We start from the raw sequence: 22,454 nt of genomic DNA, 5'->3' as shown, positions 1-22,454 counted from the left end.
TTCAATCTGTACAGTTTCCATGGTCTCACTACTTGATTCCCTCAATTCCATAGATTTCATGCCAGCTTCCTTAGTAAATACAGATGCAAAAAACCTATTTAAGATCTCCCCCATTTCCTTTGGTTCCACACAAAGCCGACCACTCTGATCTTCAAGAGGACCAATTTTATCCCTTACAATCCTTTTGCTCTTAATATACTTGTAAAAGCTCTTTGGATTATCCTTCACTTTGACTGCCAAGGCAACCTCATGTCTTCTTTTAGCCCTCCTGATTTCTTTCTTAAGTATTTTCTTGCACTTCTTATACTCCTCAAGCACCTGATTTACCCCCTGTTTCCTATACATTTCATACAACTCCCTCTTCTTCTTTATCAGAGTTGCAATATCCCTTGAGAACCAAGGTTCCTTATTCCTATTCAATTTGCCTTTAATCCTGACTTGTTCCAATGTGTCCCAATTAACCAGAATCCACTGTATTTAAAAATCCCCACTTGATTATAGGGCATCTCTGCCTGCTGCTGCTTTGATAAAAGAGGTCAGAATGGTGTTCGGAGAACTAGAGTGTGATGAAGAATGGTCACGAAGTGCTCAGCAGAAAGGAACCAACTGGCCTATTAAAGAACCAGGAAAACAGTAATTCGAAAAGCATGTTTATTTTCTTGAGAGCAGAAACATCGTACATCATTTGGTCATTTTTTTATATGTACAGTACATGTTTGTTCTTGGGATGTCAATATCATGAGAAAAATGCAGTGCTTATTATTCATCCCTAGTAACCCTCAGATGGTGAAGGAGAACAGCTAAATTTCGGACACGGGAAACCTAGGATAAAACTTAAAATGCTGGGGGTATTCATTAGGTCAGGCAACATCCGGTTCTCTCTCTGCAAGTGCTGGCTGGCCTGGTGAGCATTTTGAGCGATGTCTCTTATTTTCAAAGCATTGTTGTTCATGTAGGCATTGTAGTCCTGCTGCGCTGACTCATCTTCACCTGGTGGCAATGAAGGTCAGGCTCTACATGTTGGAACACAGGTCGGCTTATTTGTAGAGGAATGTGGATATAGTGTTATCCACTGCACCCACTGCCCTTCTCCTTTCAGGTGATGGACATCGGATATCCCAAAAAAACTGCCAAAGAACAAGCATGAGAAACTTTTAACAATGCAAATCTCAAGGCAATTTGTAGAATGTTAGTACATGTTAAATTGGTTTGCAACTACTTTTCTGCTACTTAAGACAGTAAGACCATAAGATATAGGATCAGAGTTAGGCCATTTGACCCATCGAGTCTGCTCCACCATTCCATTATGGCTGGTTTATTACCCTCACAACACCATTCTCCTGCCTGCTCTCCATAACCTAGGACGCTCTGACTAATCAAGAACCCATCAACCTCCACTTTAAACATACTTAATGACTTGGCCTCCACAGCTGTCTGTGGCAATGAATTCCACAGGTTCACCACCCTTGGGCTAAAGAAATTCCTCCTCACCTCTGTTCTAAGTGGACATCCCTCTAGTCTGAGTCTATGCCCTCTAGTCCTGGACTCTCTCACTATAGGAAACATCCTCTCCGTATCCACTCTGAACCTTTCAATATTCAATAGGTTTCAATGAGGTTTCATTCTCTAAATCCAGCAAGTACAAGCCCAGAGTCATCAAATGCTCCTCATACGTTAACCATTTCATTCCCAGAATCATTCGCGTGAACCTCCTCTGGACCCTCTTCAGTGCCACCACAAAATTTTTGTAGACAAGGGGCACAAAATTTCTCACAATACTCCAAGTATGGTCTGACCAGTGCCTTATAAAGCTCAACATCACGTCCTTGGTCTATATTCTGATCCACTCAAAATGAATGCTAACATTGCAAAGAAGAGAAAATCTGCAGATGCTGGAAATCCCAGCAACACACACAAAATGCTGGAGGAGCTCAGCAGGACAGGCAGCATCTATGGAAAAAAGTACAGTCAGGTTTGCGGGCCGAGACCCTTCGGCAGGATATTGCATTTGCCTTCCTTACCACTGATTCAACCTACAAGTTAACCTTAAAGGAGCCCTGCACAAGGACTCTTAAGTCCTTTTGCAGCTCTGATTTTTGAATTGTCTTCCTGTTTAAAAAGTAGTTTATGCCTTTATGCCTTTTACCAAGTCCATGACCATACACTTCCCTACACTATCTGCTGCTTCTTTGTCCATTCTCTAAGTTCTTCTGCAGACTTCCGGTTTCCTCAAGATTTCCTGCCCCTCCACCTGTCTTTGTGTCTTCTGCAAAGTTGGCCACTAAGCCATTAATTCTGTCATCCAAATAATTCACGTATAACATGAAAAGAAGCAGTCCTAATACCGACCCTTGCAGAACATCATTAGTCACTGTCAGCTAATCAGAAAAGGCCCCTTTTATTCCCACCCTTTGCCTCCTGCCAATCACTCAATGCTCCATCCATGCTAGTATCTTTCCTGTAACACCACAGACTCAACTTGTTCAGCAGCCTCATGTATGGAACTTTGGCAAAGGCCTTCTGAAAATTCAACATCCACTGGCTCTTCTTTGCAATAAAGGAACAGCAGTTATAATGGGTGACTTCAATCTTCATGTAGATTGGGTGAACCAAATTGGTAAAGGTGCTGAGGAAGAGGATTTCTTGGAATGTATGCGGGATGGTTTTTTGAACCAACATGTCGAGGAACCGACTAGAGAGCAGGCTATTCTAGACTGGGTTTTGAGCAATGAGGAAGGGTTAATTAGCAATCTTGTCGTGAGTGGCCCCTTGGGTAAGAGTGACCATAATATGGTGGAATTCTTCATTAAGATGGAGAGTGACATAGTTAATTCAGAAACAAAGGTTCTGAACTTAAAGAGGGGTAACTTTGAAGGTATGAGACGTGAATTAGCTAAGACAGACTGGCAAATGACACTTAAAGGATTGACGGTGGATATGCAATGGCAAGCATTTAAAGATTGCATGGATGAACTACAACAATTGTTCATCCCAGTTTGGCAAAAGAATAAATCAAGGAAGGTAGTGCACCCGTGGCTGACAAGAGAAATTAGGGATAGTATCAATTCCAAAGAAGAAGCATACAAATTAGCCAGAAAAAGTGGCTCACCTGAGGACTGGGAGAAATTCAGAGTTCAGCAGAGGAGGACAAAGGGCTTAATTAGGAAGGGGAAAAAAGATTATGAGAGAAAACTGGCAGGGAACATAAAAACTGACTGTAAAAGCTTTTATAGATATGTAAAAAGGAAAAGACTGGTAAAGACAAATGTAAATCCCCTACAGACAGAAACAGGTGAATTGATTATGGGGAGCAAGGACATGGCAGACCAATTGAATAATTACTTTGGTTCTGTCTTCACTAAGGAGGACATAAATAATCTTCCAGAAATAGTAGGGGACAGAGGGTCCAGTGAGATGGAGGAACTGAGCGAAATACATGTTAGTAGGGAAGTAGTGTTAGGTAAATTGAAGGGATTAAAGGCAGATAAATCCCCAGGGCCAGATGGTCTGCATCCTAGGGTGCTTAAGGAAGTAGCCCAAGAAATAGCGGATGCATTAGTGATAATTTTTCTAAACTCATTAGATTCTGGACTAGTTCCTGAGGATTGGAGGGTGGCTAATGTAACCCCACTTTTTAAAAAAGAAGGGAGAGAGAAACCGGGGAATTATAGACCGGTTAGCCTAACGTCAGTGGTGGGGAAACTGCTGGAGTCAGTTTTCAAAGATGTGATAACAGCACATTTGGAAAGCGGTGAAATCATCGGACAAAGTCAGCATGGATTTGTGAAAGGAAAATCATGTCTGACGAATCTCATTGAATTTTTTGAGGATGTAACTAGTAGAGTGGATAGGGGAGAACCAGTGGATGTGGTATATTTGGATTTTCAAAAGGCTTTTGACAAGGTCCCACACAGGAGATTAGTGTGCAAACTTAAAGCACGCGGTATTGGGGGTAAGGTATTAATGTGGATAGAGAATTGGATAGCAGACAGGAAGCAAAGAGTGGGAATAAACGGGACCTTTTCAGAATGGCAGGCAGTGACTAGTGGGGTACCGCAAGGCTCAGTGCTGGGACCCCAGTTGTTTACAATATATATTAATGACTTGGATGAGCGAATTAAATGCAGCATCTCCAAGTTTGCGGATGACACGAAGCTGGGCGGCAGTGTTAGCTGTGAGGAGGATGCTAAGAGGATGCAGGGTGACTTGGATAGGTTGGGTGAGTGGGCAAATTCATGGCAGATGCAATTTAATGTGGATAAATGTGAAGTTATCCACTTTGGTGGCAAAAATAGGAAAACAGATTATTATCTGAATGGTGGCCGATTAGGAAAAGGGGAGGTGCAACGAGACCTGGGTGTCATTATACACCAGTCATTGAAAGTGGGCATGCAGGTACAGCAGACGGTGAAAAACGCGAATGGTATGCTGGCATTTATAGCGAGAGGATTCGAGTACAGGAGCAGGGAGGTACTACTGCAGTTGTACAAGGCCTTGGTGAGACTTCACCTGGAGTATTGTGTGCAGTTTTGGTCCCCTAATCTGAGGAAAGACATCCTTGCCATAGAGGGAGTACAAAGAAGGTTCACCAGATTGATTCCTGGGATGGCAGGACTTTCATATGAAGAAAGACTGGATGAACTGGGCTTGTACTCGTTGGAATTTAGAAGATTGAGGGGAGATCTGATTGAAGCGTATAAAATTCTAAAGGGATTGGACAGGCTAGATGCAGGAAGATTGTTCCCGATGTTGGGGAAGTCCAGAACAAGGGGTCACAGTTTGAGGATAAAGGGGAAGCCTTTTAGGACCGAGATTAGGAAAAACTTCTTCACACAGAGAGTGGTGAATCTGTGGAATTCTCTGCCACAGGAAACAGTTGAGGCCAGTTCATTGGCTATATTTAAGAGGGAGTTAGATATGGCCCTTGTGGCTACGGGGATCAGAGGGTATGGAGGGAAGGCTGGGGCGGGGTTCTGAGTTGGATGATCAGCCATGATCATAATAAATGGCCGTGCAGGCTCGAAGGGCCGAATGGCCTACTCCTGCACCTATTTTCTATGTTTCTATGTTTCTATGTTTCTTTGTCTATCCTGCCTGCTATTTCCTCAAATAATTCCAACAGATTTGTTAGGCAAGCTTTTCCCTTACATCATAATGTCCTATTAATAAATAAAAGTAGCAAACTATGCTCTGAAATTTAAGCAAATCTTTGGGAATATTTAAGTAAAGACTACAATGATGTTGCTATATTCAGCCCATTTGGGTAATGGGCCTATCTAATGAGCTATTATACACACAGCTGGAAATAACTGGGACTGATCATGCCCATGATAATTTGTACCTATCCCACATTTTCTGCTTATTTGGGGTTGTAGAGTGATACAGCATGGAAATAGGCTCACTGGCCCAACTGGTCCATGCCAGCCAAAACTCTCATTTCCCAGCATTTGGCCTATATCCCACTAATCCATGCATATGTCAAATTCCTTTCAAAATGGTTCAAATGGTTCAATTTAATATCAGGGGATGTATGCAGTATACAACCTGAGATTCTTACTCTTCACAGACAGCCACAAGACAAAAAACCCCATAGTATGAATGATAGAAACTCCCTCCCCCTCCCACAACAAGCAGCAGCTGAAGCATTGACCCTCCTCACTGCGTAAACAACAGCAAAAGCAACGATTTCCCTCCCCTGTCATGTAAGCAATTGCCAAAGCCCCCAAAGAGACCTTGATCTAGAGCCCATCAAAAACTATGGTCCATAACCCAGCACACTGGCATTTCAGGCAGGCTGTCTCCCCCCATCGAGGGAGAGAGAGGTCGCCCCTGAAAGAATGAGTGCGAAGGTCAGCAATGTACTATCCTGCATTGCTTCTCCAGTTGATGATTTCTGGAAAAGTCGCCCTGCTTTTCCTGAAACAACATCTTGTACAACTATATAGACCGTATGGTCCAGAAAACATACCAGCACTTTCTGCTTACTCAGAAGGTGAAGAAAATTCAGCATGTTCCTGTTGACCCTCTCCAATTTGCAGCTCAGGGCATTCGGGCGTTCGGAGTTCAATTCCCACACTATTCTGTACATCCTCCCAGTGGAATGAGTGGGTTTTCTCTGGCTCCTCTGGTTTTCTCCCACAGCCCAAAGGCATACTGCGTAGGTTAAATGGTCACCGCAATTTGTCCCGTGGTTAGGTTAGGGTTAATCGGGTTTAGGTCAGGGGTTGCAGGGCAGTGTGCTCCGAAGGGCCAGAAGGGACTACTCCATGCTGTATCGTGAGATAAAAAAGAAATAAATAATCGGAGTGTCTCTATATTTAAAGAACCCTTCCAACACTGGTCATTCTCTTGTCTCCTCGCATTCAGCAGAAGATGTATTTCAGGATGTACGTATATTGTATACATTTCTCTGACATTAAATGTACCTTTGAAACCTTTGAAATCCTGAAGATACACACCAGGGACAAGGACACCTTCTAGCCCACTGTTGTAAGACTCCAGAACAGAATCCCTGTGGGATAAAGAAGACTTCCAGTATCATGACCTAACTCGACATTGCCCTTGCACCCTATTGTATACTGGCACTTCACTTTCTATGTAACTAACAAGGCTGCGTTTTACACAGGCAGAGCTGTGTACACAGTCACCACCCACAGGGGGTTCCGGGCCATCAGTTTCAGGAGTGGTGGAGAGAAAAAAGAGACCAAGGCAGGGTGATGTAACCAAACAGACAATGACACACTTTGGAGATGTTTTGGTGGTGGAATAATCAAAGAACATGAGCGATGGGAATGGGACCTTCAACGCGAGTGACAGCAAATCCCTGGCTAGCACCTTTCAAGCAGTCAAAGAAAAGCTCGCTCTACTTGTCACATGTACACCAAAACAGTAAAAGATCCATGAAATGCATCGTTAGGGTCAAATCAGCGAAGATGTACTGAGGGCACTCTGCCATACTTCCAGTGCCAACACAGCAGGCCCACAACTGACTAACCCCAGACCTAACCCCCATACATATTTGGAACTTGGGAAGAAACCGGAGCACCTGGAGGAAACCCACACAATCACAGGTAGAACATCCAAACACCTTACAGGTGATGGTGGGAATCGAATCCCAGTCGGTGATTGCTAATGCGGTAAATCGATTATGCAAACCACTACACTATGGTGCCACCACTGCCACTACTCCCTCACTACACATGTGTAGGTCACAATCCATGCAGATCTGGATCTACATTCTACATTTTTGGGTAACCTTCAACCCCCTCTGTCCCTTTTTGACTCTCTGATCTACCCAGGATCTTTCTTGTACCCACCTTTCCAAAAAACTCTTGGCAACCCTTGTCACCCAGCTTATTTCCCTGTTCCCATTACGTATCTCACCACCTTCCCCTCTTATCAGATTCCATCATCTGCAACCGCTTGTGGTCTCCACCAATCACCTCCCACCTTCTAGATTTCCTGCCCCAGCTGGCTCCAACAGCCTATCAGACTCTTCCTTACCTGGACCCACCTGCCAACTCCTGCTTCACCCCTCCCAACTCTTTATACTAGCTATCTCCTCTCTACATTCTAAGACGATGCAAGCTCTCAACCTGAAACAATACCTCTCTGCCTCCAGAGGTGCTGCCTGATCCTCTGAGTATCTCCAGCAACTTGTTTTTTATGGACCTTTAGTTACTGTTCTATCTTCGTTGCTGGGCCAAATTCCAGTAGCATCCAACCAAACAGAGCAGGAGGTCATTCACCCCGGCACTGCATTGGTCAAGAAGAAGAGCCACCTCTTCCTTCTCGAGGCAACTCGTAGAGGGCAATGTGATAGTCCTGCTAGATGTCTCTGCCCTGAAAATGCAATGTAAAAACTGAGAAGTATTTGTAAAATCAAGGGAAAATCACGGGACCATTTAGCATCTCCTCCTTCCTTCCAGTTTAAATGGTGTTGTAACCATGACTCAGCAATATTCAGAATGTAGTCATTGCTTCATCAATGCCATTGCTTCCTTCACGGTCAAATTTGGAATGATGAATAATTACAGTGAATGCATGGGTTACCTCCAGCTTCTCCCCAGAACCCAAGGACGAGTGGGTCAGCGTGGTAATTGGCCTCTGTAGTGTATAGGTGAGTGAGCGAGTCGGGGAGGAGTTGATAGAATGTGGGAGTAATGTAGGGTTAGTATTAGTGATCTTCTCCGAGCATCATTGCCCTGTCACAGAGAAGAGGCTTGTGAGTTCCGAGGATCTCGAGAGCTACGCTACCCGGCACTTAGCTCCCGGTAGGGTCACCATGGTGTAGGGTCAAGGGGGAGGTTCCAGACAAAGAGTGATCCAGTCAAGTGGAGCTGGTGACAGATGATGGCCCACCACAATGGCAGTGGTGGCGGAGGGAGGTTGCGACAGTGAGAGGTCCACAGTTGTCTTGCAATCCTTGGCTCTGGACCCTGACCATGACCTGTCAAGGACCGTGTGTCAGCCTCCCGACATTAAAGAAAGTCATTCTCCATTAAGGGAATAACCAAATAACCCCTTAGGAGAACCCCTTTATATCTTGCGGAGTGTCCCAGGATACTGACAGACTTTTACCGCTGTACCATTGAGAGCATACTCACCAACTGCATCTCAGTGTGGTATGGCAATTGTCCCGTATCGGACCGCAAAGCTCTCCAGTATGTGGTGAAAACTGCCTAGCGGATTATCGGCACCCAATTGCCCACTATTGAGAACATCTACCATAAACCCTGCCTGGGCAGGGCGAAAAGCATTATCAAGGATGCATCTCACCCTAACCATGGACTTTTTACTCTCCTCCCATCCGGTAGGCACTACAGGAGCCTCCGCTCCCACACCAGCAGGCACAGGAAGAGCTTCTTCCCTGTGGCTGTGACACTGCTGAACCTCACATCACAGTGCTAAGCAGTATTGCATCCGTATTGTACTGTCTCAGTACTTTTATATTTATTCGCAGTTATTTTGTAAGTAACACTATTCTTTGCATTTCTGGTTAGATGCTAACTGCACTCTATTGGCTTTGTATCTGACAATAAAGTTGAATCTAATCTAATCTAATCTAATTATACTCAACTCGAAAGATCGCTGGACTACTGATGCTAGTGAATGGTTGACATTTAGCATGGATTCAGTGGCAGGTGGACCTGTTTCCTGTTTGAACACCTCTATGATCTTCAACTCTAAAGTGTTCGTCAAGAGGATAACTAATTCACAAATTAACCTGACCAAATTAATCTCAACAGTCTCTAAAGAATGCAGTTGTGCTACAAAAATGATAATGCTCCATACAGCATTTTGTTCTGCATTGTGTAAGGACAGGAAATAGCAAGCACTCGTCTACACTCTGACAGCATCTAGATGCTGGAATGTGTTCAATGTGTTTTTTCATCTCTGGTTTTATATCAAATGCACTTGACCCTGGGGCATGGAGGTTTGCTGTTTTGTTTCTTCCATTGCAAAAGTTCAATGCTTGAACCTTCTCAAAACTGTGTCCAATTTCTGAGCAGAGAACTCTCCAAGTCTGACACCTATTCAAGAAGGCTGGTGTGGGATATGGCACATGAACTGGCTCTGTTCTTTAGCCAGAGGGTGGTGAATCTGTGGATTTCACTGCCACGGACGGCTGTGGAGGCCAAGTCATTGGGTATATTCAAAGCAAATTTGATCAGTTCTTGATAAATAAGGGTGTCAGCTGCTACAGGGAGAAGGATGGAGAATGGGGTTGATGTGATAGTGGAACACAATCAATGGGCTGAATGGCCTAATTCTGCCCCTTTGCCTCATGGTTGTGAAATCTGTTCAGAAGGAGGTATAGACGTTCTTCCATTGTTTCCAAGGAAGCCTTGCCTATGTTTCTAAAATGGTATGGGGCATTGGACAAATGGTTGTTGGGATCTAAGAGGATTCTTCCAATGCCAGATAAGCATTTATTAACCCTGATCACTGCTTAATAATTCTGCATTAAAACTATAGTGTGGTCTACAAATCACCACCATTGTAAACTGCGGTTTATTGTCAGAATGCTGAAACAGCCGCATGACAAAGTCGCGTAACCACATTCAAAGGTAAAGGATTTGACCTGGCACAGAACACCTCCACACCTGTAAAAAATCAGAGGCATAAAGGAAATTCCATATGTCATTCTCTCTACACCAGGAAGCATTATGTAACATTATAGCCATTGTGCCTTGGACAACAGCCTAGACTGTGATTAATTGGAAGGATTTTTGTAAATCAAGCGATGAAGAAAATACAAAACGTTTTCATGGATTTGCACAGGACAGAAACGGACCCTCTTGTCACACCATGTCCAAGCCGATCCTTTAAATGTCATAGCGTCATGGAGTCATGGAACACTACAGCACAGAAACAGGCCTTTTGGCCCATCTAATCTATTCTGAACTATTGATGTGCCTAGCCCCATCGACCTGCAAACTCCATATCCCTCCCAACCATGTACCTAGTCAAAGCAATTTTTGCCCATCCGTGCAAATCCCTTTGACCTCATTAGATCTGTATCTTCTAAGCCTTGTCTATTTAAGTGTCTGTCTAAGTTCCTCTTAGATGTAGTCAGGGCCCTTCGTCATCCAGGCCGTGCTCTCTTCTCGCTGCTGTCATCAGAAAGAAGGTACAGGAGCCTTAGGACTCACACCACCAGATTCAGGAACAGTTGTTACCCCTTAACCTTCAGGCTCTTGAACTAGTGGAGATAACTTCTTTCAACTTAGGTGTATAAGATGATGAGAGGCATTGATTGTGTGGATAGTCAGAGGCTTTTTCCAGGGCTGAAATGTCTAGCACGAGAGGGAACAGTTTTAAGGTGCTTGGAAGTAAGTACAGAGGAGATGTCAGGGGTAATTTTTTACACAGAGAGTGGTGAGTGCATGGAATGGGCTGCCGGCGACGGTGGTGGAGGTGGAAACAATAGGGTCTTTTAAGAGACTCCTGGATAGGTACATGGAGCTTAGAAAAATAGAGGGTTATGGGTAACCCTAGGTAATCTCTAAAGTAAGTACATGTTCAGCACAGCGTTGTGGGCTGAAGGGCCTGTATTGTGCTGTAGTTTTTCTATGTTCTATGTTTCTAACTTCACTTGCCCCATCACTGAACTGTTCCCACAACCAATGGACTCACGTTCGAGGACTCTTCATTTCAGGTTCTTGATATTTATTGCTTATTTATTTATCATTATTATTATTTCTCTTTTCTGTTTACACAGCTTACTGTCTTTTGCACGTTATTAGTCCACCCTGTTGGTGCGACCTTTCATTAATTCTTTTATGGTTCTTGGATTTACTGAGTATGCCTGCAAAAAATGAATCTCATTGTTGTACAGTATATGGTGACATATACGAGGGGTGATTGATAAGTTTGTGGCCTACGGTGGAAGGAATCAATGTTAGAAAACCTAGCACATTTATTTTTCAACATAATCCCCTCCTCCATGTACACACTTAGTCCAGCAGTCGTGGAGCATACGGATCCCTTCTTTGTAGAAGTGGTCCACAGCAGGGGTGATTGATAAGTTTGTGGCCTAAGGTAAAAGGAGATGCGTTATTAACTTCAAACTTCCTGCATTATCACTCAAAGAGTTGAACTGCACATGCATGTAACGAGAGCATCTTGGACCTCCAGGTGGTCCACAGTTAGAGTGATTGATAAGTTTGTGGCCTAAGATAGAAGGAGATGAGTTATACAGCTCTCGTTACATGCACGTACAGTTCAACTCTGAGTGAAAATGCAGAAAGTTTGAAGGTAATAACTCATCTCCTTCTACCTTAGGCCACTAACTTATCAATCACCCCTGCTGTGGATCACTTTTTGGAGGTCCAAGACGCCGACTTCTACAAAGAAGGGATCCGTATGCTCCACGACCGCTGGACTAAGTGTGTAAATGTAGGAAAAATAAATGTGCTAGGTTTGCTAAAATTGACTCCTTCTACCTTAGGCTACGAACTTATCAATCACCCCTCGTATGTACTTTGATAATGGATTTACTTTAAAGTTTGAACTTTGAATTTTGTATAAGATTCCAAGTTCTCTTGCAGAAATCAGTCACTCAGTGCAAAAAAATACTTACCCTCGTGTCTCCTTTAAATATCCTACCTCTCTTCTGTGTCCTTTTATTTTTAATACCATAACATGGGAAAAGACCTTGACTGTGTCTCTCTTAATCCTACATAACAGACTCACTCATCCCATGGAAAGCCCGGGCCATTCAACTTCCTCCCATAATTACAATCCTCCAAATGAGGCAACATCCTGGTGAATCTCCTCTGCACTTTCTGTTGTGCCATAACATCTTTGCTATAGAATGGTGACTGGAATTGCACATGACACTATTAAGTGTAGCCTAGAAAATGTTTTGTAGAGTTGCAACATGCTGCCCCTACTCTTGCATTCTAAGTCCCAACATATGAAGGCAATTGTGTTATATGCCTTCTTCACAACCTTATCCACCTGTGTTACCACTTTGACCAAACTATGAAATGACAACATCTAGGTATCTCTGTTCAGCAACACTCTTTTGTGTCTTCTGGCTGTCCTCCTTCCCCTCCACCCACCTCTTTATTTTGCTGTCTTTTCCCTTCCTTTCCAGTCCTAAAGAAGGTTATCAGCCTGACTGTTTGTTCATCTCCATTGATGCTGCCTGACCTGTTGAGTTCCTACAGCATTTTGCGTGCATCACCTTCTCGCAAACATGCCCAGCAAATTGAAGGTACTGCAATCCAGCCTGTCATTCCACTGATCAAACACTGGAAGGCAGCACCCATGGGAGAGGCCTGCACCCAACCGGGCATGCACTGCCTCTGGCGTCTCCTCTGCAACAGCAGGCAAGCCCATGGCTTGAGGCCTAGAACTTGGTACAACAGAGGCTACGCAGCTTCCTCACTGCCTGTCACACCATCAAACAAGGGAACCAGGCCTGCAGAATATTACATTATCAACGTCCAACAGGATCTTGTGATCACATCACAAGAGAACCATCACAGACAATCAACCATGGTTCAACTGTACGCAGCCTTTGCACACCATCTTGGATGTCTTTGAGTAGCAGGCAGCAACACAGTGTGCACCCAGGCCATCTCCTCCAAACCCAGACCGGCTCCTCCAACACCCAATCCAGCTACTCCCATCAACAAGCAGCTCACTGATGGGGTAGACCTGCCAGACCCAAAGTTCTTGGAGCCCAGCATTGTGTTGTGATCAAGAAAAACATATCCAACAACGGGAAAAACATCTTTGGTCTGTCCCCGAGATGCCTCTGCGGCTGAATGTGCCGCCATCTAGCAATTTGAATAAAAATGAATAATCCTGCTTGTTTCAGACAGAGTGAAGATGCTTGCTAAAGAATCAAACCCAAACATGTTTACTACACACAGTGCTGATCTCTGACAAAAATCACATCGGTAATAATTAATGATTAAGCAGCTGGCAAAACTTATATTTTTCATAAAAGCCTCCTGCATTTTTTCCTTAATCTTTGTGACCGGGAGAGAAAGCTTTTGGACTCTGCAGCCATCCGGGAGTGATAGTTTGCACTCCTGTTAGATCAAATATACCTTTGTGAAAATATTAATCACGCTAACACTGACTCGGACATCATTACCTCATTTCTCAGGTGTTTAAAAAACAAAGTGATTGTCTCTTTTCCTGTGCCAGCATTTGATTTATTAGTGTATGAGGTAATGCTCTGTAAATATATAACGTTGATGTCAGTTTGTTCAGGGCCTTGTTTCTATGACTGAACAGCACCTTTTACAACATGCAGTTAAACCTTTCCTCATAAAAAATCCACACTTTAAAAAAAAACCCCTGTTGATAGTCCTTTTTTTAAGAGAAAGCTCTGAGTGTTCCAAAAGTTGGATCTAGTTTCCTATCAGACTAGATTCTGCAAATATAACACAATACTTGTGCATTGCTGGACAATTCCAACATTTTTGCAACAACAAAAATCAAACTGGAGTTAACAGATATCTCTTTTGAATTTGATAGTGAATTAACTCCTTGTCTACTGTTGGAGTGTTGAATGAGTGGTGGAAGTGAGGTAGACAAAGTTAATGCGATGAGAGGCCGAGGCAAGGATGGTAAGAACCCAAGTGCTGGGGTATCTGAGACTAGAATCGAGGCATGATTTCAAGACTGAGACAAGACCAGGTTTCTTGACTAGATCCTTGATGAAAGCCTGACAAGATTAGAAGAGAATCCAAATGAGACAGATATCCTAAACACAATCACAGACTGAACCAGAGTCGAGCTGGTGATGCAGCCTCGAACTTGAGTTCGGGTGCTCTTTAAGTATGCAAATCCTGGCCCCAAAACAAGGTCGCCAATTAACGAAGCAAACCAGTTATCCATACTCTGTATAATTGGAGCATCTAAACCCCGGAGGCTGGAGCAGTTGGGTGCGTTCAGACAGGAGCAATCTTCTCCCACACTCAGTTATGACGAACAGGATAGACTTCCAGTCAGAACGCTACCTGAGGGGACAAGCAACAAAACTCTGTTCATTGGCAGTCAAAGTCACAATCCCAAGGAGCTCAAGGCGGACTGATGAGCATTCTCTAGTCAGGGCATTACTCACCATTGCAGCTAACATTCAGAGAGGAGCAACAGGGCTAGTTAGCATTTGAGGTGTAAACTCTGCCTTGATGATAGATGCTGCTTTCCTATGACAGTGCTCCTTGTAGATGTTCTCAATGGTATGGAGGGACTGGGCCTCCATACTTCTATTAGAATTTTATGTTCAAGGGTATTGGTGTTTCCATATCAGCCTGTAATGCAATATACTCTCCACCACAAATCTATAGAGGTTTGTCAAAGTTTTAGATGCCATGCCGAATCTTCGCAAACTTCTAAGAAATAGAGGCACTGCCCTGCTTTCTTTGTAATGGCACTCACGTGTTAGGTCTGGGACAAATCCTCTGTAATGATAACACTGAGGAATTTAAAGTTGCTGACCCTCTCCACCTCTGATCTCCCAATGAGGACTGGCTCATGGACCTCTGGTTTCCTCCTCCTGAAGTCAGTAACCAGCACCTTTGTCTTGCTGACATCGAGTCAGTATGGCACCGCTCACCAGGTTTTCAGTCTCCCTCCATATAGCTGATCCATCACCACCTTTGATTCAGCCTGACAGTGGTGTCGTCAGCAAGCCTGAATTTGGTATTGAAGTTGTGCCTAGTCTCACAGTCGTAAGTGTAAAGTGAGTAGAGCCTTGCGGTGCACCTGTGTTGATGGAGACTAGGAGAAGATGCTGTTGTCAATCCGAACTGACTGGGGTCTCTAAGTGAGAAAATTGAGGATTAAATTGCACTAGGAGGTATTGAGGTCAAGGTCTTGAAGCTTATTGATCAGTTTTGTAGTCAATAAAGATCATCCTGATGTATGCATCTTTGCTGTTCAGATGTTCCTGTCACAACCAGGGATCATTTGTACTAAAGAAGTCAGTACATGAACTGTTGTTTTCTTGGTGTCACCTTTGTGGGTATGTTTTGTCCTTGGATTGTTTCACTTTTATGTCTAATTCTTTGTCTTTGCGCTAGCTCTGGGCTTTCACTGCTTTGCAGGTGTCTCATTTGGGATCATGGGAATTGTTAAACTCTTTATATTTATCACCTTTGTTCAGTTTGGGATAATTTAATCAGCACGGTAACGTCACTGCCCGGAACTCCTACGTGCTCCAGGGTGTATTTCGGGGAGTGTGCCGACCCCGCTTTGTTGGGTCGTTGTGGATCCTTGTCAGTGAAACTCAGACTGAGTTTGTCTGTGTATCGTCAGTGATCTCTGTTCATCAGGTTTCTGTACAGTTTGCCTGAGCTCTGTTTGTTTTTTCTTGTTAATTCCTGTAATAAATCTTCAGTTCTATTGAAATTACCGAAGTCTCTGTGATTTCTACACTTGAGTTTGCTAGTGAACCTTACAGTTCCAGGGCTGAGTGAAGAGCTAATGGAATGGCACCTGCTATGGAGCTGCTCTGCCAGCAAGCAAATTGGAGCGGATTCAAGTCGCTATTCAGGCAGGAGTTGATATGTTTCATCACCAACTTCTCACAGCACGTTGTCACATTACTACTGGACGACAGCCATTGAGGCAGGTTACTACATTCTTCTTGGGCTTGAAGCAGGTGGGTATCTCAGACTGCCAAAGGGAGAAGTTCAAAATATCGGTGAATACTCCAGCCGGTTGGTCAGGACAGGTTTTTAGTACTCAGCCAAGTACCTCATCTGGGTCTGGATGCTTTCTGTGGATTCACCCTCCTGAAGGATGCATTCACATCATCCTCAGAGACAGAAATCACGGGGACATAGGGGGCTGTGGGAGTTTATGAAGCTTCCACCATGTTTTGACAGTCAAAGTAAGCACAGAAGGCATTGAGCTCACCTGGGAGCAAAGCCTTGATTTCATCTACGTCGCTTGGTTTCACTTTGTAAGAGGTGATAGCATTCAAGCCCTGACACAGCGGTCGAGCATCCTTCAGTGACGCAAGCTTGGACTCTGCATGTGAGATGGCTTGCTGGAGATCAGGCTTGGACCTCTTGGTTGCCAGACCTGAATGCTACCAATCTGGCCCTCAGCAGATTGCAGATCTCCTGGCTCACCCAGAGCTTCTGGTTGTTGAAGACTCTGAGTGACTTTGTGAGGACACACTCATCTATGACTGTTGTATAAACTCCGTGACAACAATGATGTACTTATTTAGTCCTTGAACACGGCCCAATCCACCAACTCAAAGCAACCCTGTAGCCACTCCTCTGCCTCCTGTGATCATCTCTTTTCTGTCCTTACCTCTGGAGCCTTGCTCTTTATCATCTGTCTGTATGCAGGTAGAAGGACAGCCAAGTGATCAGATTTCCTGAAATGTGTTCTCGGCATGGAACGGTAGGCATTCCTAATCATAGCATAACAGTGGTCAAATGCGTTGGGTCCCCTGGTGCTGCAGGTTATATGCTGATGATAATTGGGTAGAGATTTCTTCAAACAAGCCTAATTGAAGTCCCCAACTATGATCTGAAATGCGCTGGGGTGGGCTGTTTCTTGTCTGGTGATGGCAGCATTCAATATCTCAAGTGCTTGATTAACGTTGGCTTTTGGCAGAATGTTTCGATCTGCACGTGACAGGTAAAGTGAATAAAGTTAATCTTTAAACTAAAAGTGTCAAGCCTCATAAAACAAATTTCAACCAATTGGCAAACACAAATAGCACAAATATAACTGGCATTTAAGGCCAATACCTTGCCAATTTCAAACTTTTGTCAAGACAGCAATGAAACCAAATCCTGAGTTCTTACCTATCTGCCACTGTGGAAAGTGAAGGAAATACAATGAAAAGCTGAATAACTAGTACCTGCACAGAACGTGCTTTTGGAGAGATAAAAATCATGTATTTTGAACACAGGTTAATAACTTTGTGAATTTCTGAGTAGCTCTCATAAAATAGTCTATCAGATTTAGAACCAAAAAGGTAACAATATTTTTCTGAGCCTCTTAGAAGTCTGGATAGGCATACCATTTGAACAAATAATGAAATTCTGTGGAAGAAGTTTTGTGTCAGATGTGGTAGAGTATTTCCACCATAGATGCAAAGGTGATGTGTGATGCCATGGGCTCGATGGGCCGAACGGCCTACTTCTGCTCCTATATCTTATGGTCTTATGGCCATTTTCAAAATGTGTGTTACCTTGGAAAAAAGTTTGGCACAGAAATTTACTTACTTATTTATTTAGAGATACAGTGTGGAATAGGCTCTTCCAGCCCTGCCCAATGATCCAGATTTAAACCTAGACTAACCTCAGGGCAATTTACAATGACCAATTAACTTACCTAGTACATCTTTGGACTGTGGGAGAAAAACAGAGGACCCAGAGAAAACCCACGCATTCCACGAGGAGGACGTACAGAGATTCCTTATGGAGACTGGGATTGAACTCTGTGCTCCACATCCCCAAGCTGTAACAGCACCGCAGTAAGGGCTATGTTCCCACGGTGTCTATGGTAGCATATCGGTTTGCCTTGACCAGGCAGTATAACAGCTGCTGTGTCTGGTACTATCTTCTAACAACTAAGGGCAAGAGAAACCCCTTCCTCAGTGGGACCGAAGCAAGCAAAGACAAATAGTTCTAGACTTGTAACATGGACATTTAGCTTGGCAAGTCTGCTTTTCAGGGGTCTTACTTCAGAGTCCAAGATTAGGGACTTGAATACCAAAAATATAAAGTTGCTGGATTCTGATAGAGGCATTGTAAAGTCGCGGCTGTGTGTTTTATCAGTTCCCAAATTCAATCAAACCAAATTTCAGAAGTGAAGTCCAATAAGGAAATTCCAATGTGATGTACAATGCCTATAAAAATGATTCACCCCTCCGGGAAGTTTTCATGATTTATTGTTTTACAATATTGAATCACAGCGGATTTAATTAGGCTTTTTTGACACTGATCAATGGAAAAAGACTCTCGTGTCAAAGTGAAAACAGGTCTCTACAAATTGGTCTAAATTTATGACAATTATTAAACACAAAATAATTGATTGCATAAGCATTCACCCCCCCCCCCTTTCATCTGACACAGCAAATTATCACTGGTGCAGCCAATTGGTTTTAGAAGTCCCATAATTAGTTAAATGGAGATCACCGTGTGCAATCAAAATGTTTCAATTGACTGTAGTAAAAACACACCTCTGTTTGGAAGGTCCAGCTGCTGGTGAGTCAGTATCCTGGCAAAAACTACACTATGAAGACAAAGGAATACTCCACAACTCTGTGAAAAGGTTATTGAAAAGCACATGTCAGGAGATGGAGACAAGAAAATGTCCAAGTCACTGAATATCTTTTGGAATACAGTTAAGTCAGTCATCAAGGAATGGAAAGAATGTGGCACAGCTGTAAATCTGCCCAGAGCAGGCCGTCCTCAAAAACTGAGTGACCGTGCAAGAAGGGGACTAATGAAGGAGGCCACCAGGAGACCTATGACAACTCTGGAGGAGTTACAAGCTTCAGTGGCTGAGATGGAAGAGATCCTGTAGACAACAACTGTTGCTTGGGTGCTTCAACGGTCACAGCTTTATGGGAGAGTGGCAAAGAGAAAGCCACTAATGAAAAAAAAACGCACATGAAATCTCGGCTACAGTTTGCCAGAAAGCATGTGGGAGACTGAAATCAGCTGGAAGAAGGTTCTATGGTCTGATGAAACCAAAATTGAGCATTTTGGCCATCAGACTAAGTGCACAGCATCAAAAGCACACCATCCCTAATGTGAAGCATGGTGGTGGTTGCATCATGCTGTGGGATGCTTTGATCAACAGCAGGCCCTGGAAGGCTTGTGAAGGTAGAGGGTAAAATGAATGCAGCAAAATACTGGGATATCCTGGAATAAGACCCGATGCAGTCTGCAGGAGAACTATGACCTGGGAGAAGATTTGTTTTCCAGCATGACCCCAAGTATAAAGCCAAAGCTATACAGGAACAGCTTAAAAACAACAAAGTTAATGCTCTGGAGTGGCTAAGTCAGAGATCAGACCTCAATTGAATTGAGAATTTGTGGCTGGACTTGAAAAGGGGCTGTTCACTCATGATCACCATGCAATCTGACAGAGGTTGAGCAGTTTTGTAAAGAAGAATGGGGAAAAATTGCAGTGTCCAGATGTGCAAAGCTGATAGAGACCTACCCACACAGACTCAGGGCTGTAATTGCTGACAAAGGTGCATCTATGGTATACTGACTTGAAGAGGGTGATACTTATGCAATCAATTATTTTGGGTTTTATATTTGTAAAACATCTTCAGAAGTTTTCGGATGACTCTGCCATAGTTGGATGCATCAGCAAGGGAGATGAGGTTGAGTACAGGGCTACGGTAGGAAACTTTGTCACACGGTGTGAGCAGAATTATCTGCAGCTTAATGTGAAAAAGACTAAGGAGCTGGTGGTAGACCTGAGGAGAGCTAAGGTACCGGTGACCCCTGTTTCCTCCAGGGGGTCAGTGTAGAAATGGTGGAGGATTACAGATACCTGGGGATACGAATTGACAATAAACTGGACTGGTCTAAGAACACTGAGGCTGTCTACAAGAAGGGTCAGAGCCGTCTCTATTTCTTGAGGAGACTGAGGTCCTTTAACATCTGCCGGACGATGCTGAGGATGTTCTATGAGTCTGTGGTGGCCAGTGCTATCATGTTTGCTGTTGTGTGCTGGGGCAGCAGGCTGAGGGTAGCAGACACCAACAGAATCAACAAACTCATTCGTAAGGCCAGTGATGTTGTGGGGATGGGACTGGACTCTCTCACGGTGGTGTCTGAAAGGAGGATGCTGTCTAAGTTGCATGCCATCTTGGTCAATGTCTCCCATCCACTACATAATGTCCTGGGTGGGCACAGGAGTACATTCAGCCAGAGACTCATTCCACCGAGATGCAGCACAGAGCGTCATAGGAAGTCATTCCTGCCTGTGGCCATCAAACTTTACAACTCCTCCCTTGGAGGGTCAGACACCCTGAGCCAATAGGCTGGTTCTGGATTTATTTCATAATTTACTGGCATAATTTACATATTACTATTTAACTATTTATGGTTCTATTACTATTGATTATTTATGGAGCAACTGTAATGAAAACCAATTTTCCCTGGGATTAATAAAGTATGACTATGACTATGACTAATTAATATAGATCACTTTGTAGAGATCTGTATTCACTTTGACATGGAAGAGTCTTATTCTGTTGATCAGTGTCAAAAAAGCCAGATTAAATCTACTGTAATTAAATGTTGTAAAACGATAAAATATACAGACTTCCAAGAGGGGTGAATACTTTTTATAGGCACTCTATGTTAAGCAGCTGTAACTAAAAAGACATTTCAGTGCTGAGGAATATGTTGATTGAAGTATCATCTTCAGGATAAAGTCATGGGGAAAACCCCATCTGGTTGTCGTAAAAGGACACAAGGTTGCAAGGAGCTGCTGAAGGTGAAGATGTTCACCAAGTAACCTTGCAGGTCTTCCCCTCTGCATTGTGTTAACCCATTGGTTAAACCAATCTGTGCATTGGTCACTCGCTTAAGTTGCTGTTGTGGCATCTCAGTGATCAGCTGTTCTATTGAAAAATCTAAAATAAAAGCAGTTTTGGACCCCTGATTTAAGAAAAGATGTGCTGACATTGGAGAAAGTTCAGAAGAGCTTCACGAAAATGACTCTGGGATTGAAAGGCTTGTCATATGAGGAGCATTTGATGGGTCTGGGCCTCTACTGACTAGGATTCAGAAGAATGGGTGTAGGGGAGTACCACATTGAAACATCAAATGTTGAAAGGCCTTGATAGAGTGGATATGGAGAGGATGCTTCCTATGGTGGGAGACTCTAAAGACCAGTGAACACAGAATAGAGGGACATCCATTTAGAACAGAGATGAGGAGAAATTTCTTCAGCCAGAGAGTGGTGAGTCTGTGAATTTGTTGCCACAGGTGGCTGTGGAGGCCAAGTCATTAGGCATACTTAAGGCGAAGACTGGATAGATTCTTGATTAGTCAGGGCCTGAAGGGATACGGAGAAAAGGCTGGAAATTTAGGCTGATAGGGAAATGGATCAGCCATGATGAAATGGCGGAGCAGACTCGATGGGCCAAATGGTCTCATTCTGCTCCTATGTTTTATGGTCTTATGGACATGCTGAAAATTCTCATCAGGCCAGGCAGCATATATGGATCTAACACTGCAGATCAACTACCCTTCATATGTTTTGTGTCTTCTGACAAGGCTGGTTTTTAACATACCGAACAGTCTGCTGGAGGCACTCAGCATCTGTGGAGGGAAAGGGCTTGTGCCCATTTTCGGCCAAAGCCACGATCAGGGCAGTGTTACCTGCCTCTCCCTATTTGCTCTTAAGTGATAGGCCAGGAGACGTGTGAGCCACTCCTGGTAAAAGTTCGATCCTAAAAGAAACAGTGACTGTGCCTGGTCCTAACAGCGGTATGATAGATAGATTCATAGTCGCCATAAAAACCCTGCTGGTTTCTTATCTACTAACATAATCACCACTCCACCACTCTTAGAAGGTGTCCATAATGCGGTTATTCTCAAAGGTTACAAATGATTCTGGATCTGCAAAGGCACACAATCCACATTTTTAGTGTCACCCTTTGAAACGTGAGTGAACTGAGACACACAGGTCGTTCTTGCACACACAACAGCCAGGTAAAGCGGGGATCAGGACTAAAGCAACCCGACAGTAAATGTTGCATAACAGTTTCAAACAAGAGAGAGGCTGTGTTTGTTAACAATAATTAAATGATATCAAGCAACTAAAACAGCTGCTTTTGTCCGGGGTTGTTTGCACTTACTTAGTTTTGCATGCACTGGCATACAGCAGACGTGCAGAATTCACAGCAAAGGGTTCCTTCTACTCATCCCTACCCTCCCTCCCTTGGGTAAGGAACCCTGTCCACTACTACATGTGTAGCCTAG

The 22,454-nt window shown here is 43.7% G+C and overlaps 1 protein-coding gene across 3 annotated transcripts in view; it reads left to right on the top strand.

Moving 5' to 3' along the window:
• The window catches only part of LOC140201569 (filamin-A-interacting protein 1-like), a 359,890-nt gene that overhangs the window by 257,307 nt on the left and 80,129 nt on the right, over window positions 1–22,454 (top strand). The gene's annotated exons all lie outside the window — the stretch shown is intronic.

This window comes from Mobula birostris, chromosome 8, assembly GCF_030028105.1.
Source record: "Mobula birostris isolate sMobBir1 chromosome 8, sMobBir1.hap1, whole genome shotgun sequence".
Taxonomy (NCBI): Eukaryota; Metazoa; Chordata; class Chondrichthyes; order Myliobatiformes; family Myliobatidae; genus Mobula; species Mobula birostris.
The sequence above is the reverse complement of the archived record's forward strand: the minus strand, read 5'-3'. Positions and strand labels throughout refer to the sequence as shown.